The 5,741-nt window shown below is 42.9% G+C and overlaps 1 pseudogene; it reads left to right on the top strand.

Moving 5' to 3' along the window:
• The first annotated feature begins 200 nt into the window (after nt 1–200).
• On the top strand, nt 201–817 carry LOC115499644 (annotated as a pseudogene).
• The last annotated feature ends 4,924 nt before the right edge of the window (nt 818–5,741 follow it).

The raw sequence follows: 5,741 nt of genomic DNA, 5'->3' as shown, positions 1-5,741 counted from the left end.
AGTAGACACAGCACATAAGTATCAAAGGCAGGTAGAGGAAAGATCATGAGTTCTACACACTTGTACTCAGTGAAGGAAGCCATTGAGTGTGGGGCACAGGATGTAGGAATAAAAAGTCTTTATGTTTGGGTGGTGGCCCATGGAGGGCAAGGCAGCTTGGACGGCACCCCGGCACCCTGCGCCCCAATGCTGTAGCCTACATGCCGGCCATTAAGCATGTGGTGACGGGAGCAATAGGTAAAACTTGCCTACTGATCGGTGACACAACTAATGCATTTTCTGGAGACCACAGCCTCACCGTCTTTGACAACTGTTCTGCCAATGTTATGGTGGATGCAAAACTGGCGAATCGGGGCTTGTGGACACAGCTGGGCAAGAAGATGACAGATTACGCCCCCATCCTCTACTCAAAGGGATGTATTCTCAGTTGGGTTTTCTCTGGTGAGTCCTGCATCTTTGGAAAATGTCTGTGTACAGAGGTATCCTGAAGTGTGCCACCATTGTCTCAATGCTCCCATCATCCCAGTTGGAACTCAATGTGATCTCAGGGGTGGTGAAGATAAGGCTGAGGAACTGAAGGCAAAGAGGCTGATTGCTGATGCCTATCTTTGAGGTTTAGCCAAGGCCAAAGACATCTGTGCTGTAAAGTACACGCAGCACTTGGCTCTCACACAGTGAGCCTCTAGATGTGTTTGATAAAGCTCTTCTTCTTCAGTGGTTCTCTCCCACCTCCTGTCAAGAAGAGGAAGAGAAAATGCCTGCTGTTGTAAATGTCCGAGACTCTCTCTTTTTTTTTGTCCTGTCCCCCTTTATACCTTTGTACAATTTGCTCAAAACCAGCGGTATCTTCACACTCCACGCCTAGATTTTGTTACAGATTAGTTTTTCTGTAAAACCATTTTGAACCAGTGGATGATTTTAAGGCTTTGCTTATTTAAAGTGTAAGAGTTCAGGGGTGCCTGGGTGGCTCAGTCGCTTCAGCATCCAAATCTTGACCTTGGCTCAGGTCACGATCTTGTGATTGTGAGGTCAAGCCCCGCCTCGGGCTCTGAGTTGATGGTATGGAGCCTCCTTGGGATTTTCTCTCTCCCTCTCTCTCTTTGCCTCTCCCTCTCTTGCTCTTGCCCTCTCTCTTAAGAAACTTAAGAAAAATTAAAAAAATAAAATGTAAGAGTTCAAACTTTCACATCCTATTAAAATTTAGCCCTAAAGTGGATAAAAAAAATCTGAATTCAAGTCCTGTCTTTGCCATGTATTAGCAAACTGACTTTACGTTAATTATATCTGTATGCTTATTTCAATGTCTACACTTGTATAAAATGGTAATAACAACAGTACCTATTTAATGGTTTCTTTTTTGCAAAAATGAAATATGATCATCTATATTAAAGGCTTATACTAATTAAATTATTTTTAGTTAGGCAGAGGAAAAAATTTGGGGCTAGGACTTAAGACACACAGTTTCTAGGGGCGCCTGGGTGACTCAGTCAGTTAAGCATCCAACTCTTGATTTCAGCTCAGCTCATGATCTCACAGACATGGGACTGAGCCCTGTGTGGGGCTCCACGCCGGGTGTGGAGCTTGTTTGGGGTTCTCTTTCCCCCTCTCCCTTTGCCCCTCCCCCACTTGCTCTCTTTCTCTTTCTCTCTTTCTCTCAAAAAAGAAAAAAAAAAGGGCATACAGTTTCTAATGTTAGGTCTGCCATGACCTAGCTATGTCACTTTGAGTAAATTCCTGGACATCCTTGCTTTCAGTTTACCCGTTATTACATAAGGTAGGTAACCAAGTAGCAGCATGGTAGGCATTCAGCAAATGTTATGTCATCTCTTTCTTTCCAGTTGCTCAGAAAATGACATAAGTGGAACGAGTTACTGCTTCACAACTGTGGCTGGGTGTCCCAATCATCTGCGGGGCTTAATAAAGAAAGAAATGACAAATCAGAACATGGGCATTGAGAGCCGTGAACTAGGTGATCTATGAGATTCCCTCATGGTCCAATAATTGATTATCTTTAGCTTCATGAAGAAAATAGGACTTGTGTTTAATTTTACATTATTGTTTTATTCTCCTTTTTCTACAAATCATCGGAGTCCATTTATAACATGTAACACTAAAAGGGAAAACATGAGGATCAGGGCACCATGAAGGGTTATTGTGATGGGGAACCGCACTCAGGCAGGATGGCTCTTCGCACAGTGCCTGGCCCAGGTGAGGCCCTATGAACCGCAGCTGAATGGATGAATGGATGAATGGATCAACCATAGCTCTCCCCAAACATCAGTTCATGAAATGGGTTTGGAGAAACACTGGACAGCTGACTGATGTGTTCTCTAGAACACAAGTATCTGTGTTATTGATTAAAGGCAGCCAAAGGGAGTAGGGAATAGTGCGGGGAAGGATTTCCAGGAGAAGGGGCAATTTGGGTGGGAACTCCCGGGTTGGACTTGGAGTGTTCAAGGTAGTGGGAGATGCATCTGAGGAGGTAGTAAGGTCAGATTACAGAGGCTCTTGAAGGCTGAATAGAGAATTGTACATTTGGTGTTAGAAAGGGAAGTGTTGAAGCTTCAGTTGCTGACTTCCTGGCCATGGCCAACTCTCCTATATTCATGAGACCATCTTGTACTTGCAAAGCAATTTTAAGGACATAACGTGCAGCAGCTGGGAAAGAGGAGACACCAGGAGGCAGCCCCATCTTTGTTTTCTTCTGGGAAAAGACAGTATTCAGGACAGTGTTGTCCTCTGACACAGTGTGTGCCTCTAAAGGGTGTGATGAAAATTGTCAGTCATACATTCCTTCTGTGAAATCATATTGTTGACAAACCCTATGCCCACCCCCAAGTCTTCCCAGAATCCCGGGAGCCCATCTAGCTCTCTAATGGACACTAGATCCAGGTGCCTGTCCTCCTGCAAAAAACAATTGTAAGTTATATCTACAAGTTACAAGTTGTAACTTACAACTGAGTAATTGTTAAGTTACATCAAGCAAGCTACTGGGAAGAATTTCACTGCTCCATCAGGGAGCCTGTTGTGACTTGTGACAAACTTCCACCTTGGCTTGGTTGTCCTTACCTTTAGAATGGCATCTTGTAGGGGTGCCTGGGTGGCTCAATCGGTTGAGCATCCAACTTCAGCTCAGGTCATGATGTCATGGTCTGGGAGTTCAGTTGTCAGCGTAGAGCCCACTTCAGATCCTCTGTGCCCCTCTCTATCTGCCCCTCCCCTTCTCATGCTCTCTCTTTCTCAAAAATGAAGAAAACTTTTTTTTTTAAATTTTTTTTTCAACGTTTATTTATTTTTGGGACAGAGAGAGACAGAGCATGAACGGGTGAGGGGCAGAGAGAGAGGGAGACACAGAATCGGAAACAGGCTCCAGGCTCTGAACCATCAGCCCAGAGCCTGACGCGGGGCTCGAACTCCCGGACCGCGAGATCGTGACCTGGCTGAAGTCGGACACTTAACCGACTGCGCCACCCAGGCGCCCCAAGAAAACGTTTTTAAAAATGCCGTCCTTTAGTAATAATCTGTATTGCTTTAACTCCAGCTATTTTCAGATTATCCATGTAGTCTATAGCTACACCCAAATGTACATTTAGGAGAGGGTCCCCTGGGCTTTTCTCCTCCCCGTCTTGCCTCTTGGATTCCCATCAGTGTTCAAGAGCCTTGAGGTCAAGGGACTGGGCCTCACTTTCCTTTGTCTGCCACTGCACCTGCCACCATGCTGGCCACCACACTTGGCCTTGGGATCTCAAAGAAGGTTCGATTTCATTCAAAACAGACAAAACATACTGCCTTGACTTTTGTAATGAGCCCTGAACTCTGTTTAGAGAGGGAGAGTCAATCCAAGTTATCAGCCAAATACCTTGTCCTGCAGGGTGATGGTTGTGCTTTTTCTTCTTTTTAAGAGATTGCTCAGAACGATGCTTTTCTCCAACTATTCCAAATTCCATTCAACAAATCTGTGTAAAAATCTAAGAACTGCAAAATGAATGAGTGTGTAAGTATGGGTGAGTCATATGTATGGGTGTATAGCATTCCATGTTTCCTAGTTAAGAGTTTGCAGTTGTGCTGGTATTTTGTGAGTGTGTGGGTCAGAGGGAAGATCAAAACACTTAACTGAAAAGACTCGTCTAGTCATACCACGGTCATTCTAAGCCTTAATTACAGACATAAATTGAAGTGGCACTAAACATTGTAAATAATATTCAGGGATTTTTTTTCTTTTTTTAAAAATTTTACTTATTATTTTTTTAAATTTACATCCAAATTAGTTAGCATATAGTGCAACAATAATTTCAGGAGTAGATTCCTTCGTGCCCCTTACCCATTTAGTCCATCCCCCTTCCCACAATCCCTCCAGTGACCCTCAGTTTGTTCTCCATATTTATGAGTCTCTTCTGTTTTGTCCCCCTCCCTGTTTTTATATTATTTTTGTTTCCCTTCCCTTGTGTTTATCTCTTTTGTCTCTTAAAGTCCGCAGATGAGTGAAGTCATATGATTTTTGTCTTTCTCTGACTACTTTCACTTAGCATAATACCCTCCAGTTCCATCCACATAGTTGCAAATGGCAAGATTTCATTCTTTTTGATAGCCAAGTAATACTCCATTGTATATATAAACCACCTCTTCTTTATCCATTCACCCATCGATGGATATTTAGGCTCTTTCCACACTTTGGCTATTGTTGATAGTGCTGCTATAAACATTGGGGTGCATGTGTCCCTTCGAAACTGCACACCTGTATCCCATGGATAAATGCCTAGTAGTGCAATTGCTGGGTCGTAGGGTAGTTCTATTTTTAGTTCTTTGAGGAACCTCCATCCTGTTTTCCAGAGTGGCTGCACCAGTTTGCATTCCCACCAACAATGCAAAAGAGATCCTCTTTCTCCGCATCTTTGCCAACATCTGTTGTTGCCTGAGTTGTTAATGTTAGCCATTCTGACAGGTGTCAGGTGGTATCTCACGGTGGTTTTGATTTGTATTTCCCTAATGATGAGTGATGTTGAACATTTTTTCATGTGTCAGTTGGCCATCTGGAGGTCTTCTTTGGAGAAGTGTCTATTTCATGTCTTTTGCCCATTTCTTCACTGGATTATTTGTTTTTTGGGTGTTGAGTTTGATAAGTTATCTATAGATTTTGGACGCTAACCCTTTTCTGATATGTCATTTGCAAATATCTTCTCCCATTCCATCGGTTGCCTTTTAGTTTTGCTGATTGTTTCCTTGCTGTACGGAAGCTTTTTATTTTGATGAGGTCCCAGGAGTTCATTTTTGCTTTTGTTTCCCTTGCCTCCGGAGATGTGTTGAGTAAGAAGTTGCTGTGGCCAAGATCAAAAAGGTTTTTGCCTGCTTTCTCCTCGAGGCTTTTGATGGCTTCCCATCTTACATTTAGGTCTTTCATCCATTTTGAGATTATTTTTGTGTATGGTGTAAGAAAGTGGTCCAGGTTCATTCTTCTGCATGTTGCTGTCCAGTTTTCCCAGCACCAATTGCTGAAGAGACTGTCTTTATTCCATTGGATATTCTTTTCTGCTTTGTCAAAGATTAGTTGGCCATACGTTTGTGGGTCCATTTCTGGGTTCTCTATTCTGTTTCATTGATCTGAGTGTCTGTTTTTGAGCCAAGGATTTTTTTTTTTTTTCTAAAGCCAGGTCAATTTGTTTCTCATACCTTAGGAAGAGTTCTTCTTGAGGAGAAAACACAATGTGTCCTCTATTATGTTACCCTTGGTCAGTTTTTGTTAT

Source organism: Lynx canadensis, chromosome D4, assembly GCF_007474595.2.
Source record: "Lynx canadensis isolate LIC74 chromosome D4, mLynCan4.pri.v2, whole genome shotgun sequence".
NCBI classification, from domain to species: Eukaryota; Metazoa; Chordata; class Mammalia; order Carnivora; family Felidae; genus Lynx; species Lynx canadensis.
This window is presented reverse-complemented; position numbering and strand designations above follow the sequence as displayed.